This window comes from Melanerpes formicivorus, unplaced genomic scaffold (genome assembly GCF_026170545.1).
Source record: "Melanerpes formicivorus ecotype bairdi unplaced genomic scaffold, bMelFor1.0.p_v2 SCAF_135, whole genome shotgun sequence".
In the NCBI taxonomy this organism is placed as follows: domain Eukaryota; kingdom Metazoa; phylum Chordata; class Aves; order Piciformes; family Picidae; genus Melanerpes; species Melanerpes formicivorus.
In genome coordinates, this window is record NW_027142487.1 from 656,691 (window position 1) to 657,107 (window position 417).

The following is a 417-nucleotide window of genomic DNA, read 5'->3' on the forward strand; positions in this document are numbered from 1 at the left end:
CATGAGCGAGTATAGCACAACGCGTGAGAAGCTCGGGGAGTGCGGGAAAAGGCATCCCCCCCCTGCCCCCCGCCCCGGCTGAGGGGCCCGGTCCGGGCTGGGACCCAGGCAGGGGCTGCCCGTGGGTGCCGGGGCAGGCGGGTGTGGGGGTGCCCTGTTCTCCCAGGGGTATCCCACCGGTGCTTTCCCCCTCCACCCCCCCAAATTCTCCACCCCCTCCCCATCGGGGCGTTGCCGGGGGGTGTGGAGCGGGAGGGGGCGGTGCGGACGGGACCGGGTGGGCTCGGGGAGGGGTCGGGGCGGCGGAAGGGAGCGGAGAGGAGTCGGGGGCTGGGTTGAGGGTGGGTTTTTTGGGTGGGTGGGGGGTGGGTGGTGTTGCAGGGATGCTGTGCCCGGCGGGGCCGGGAGCGGCCCCCG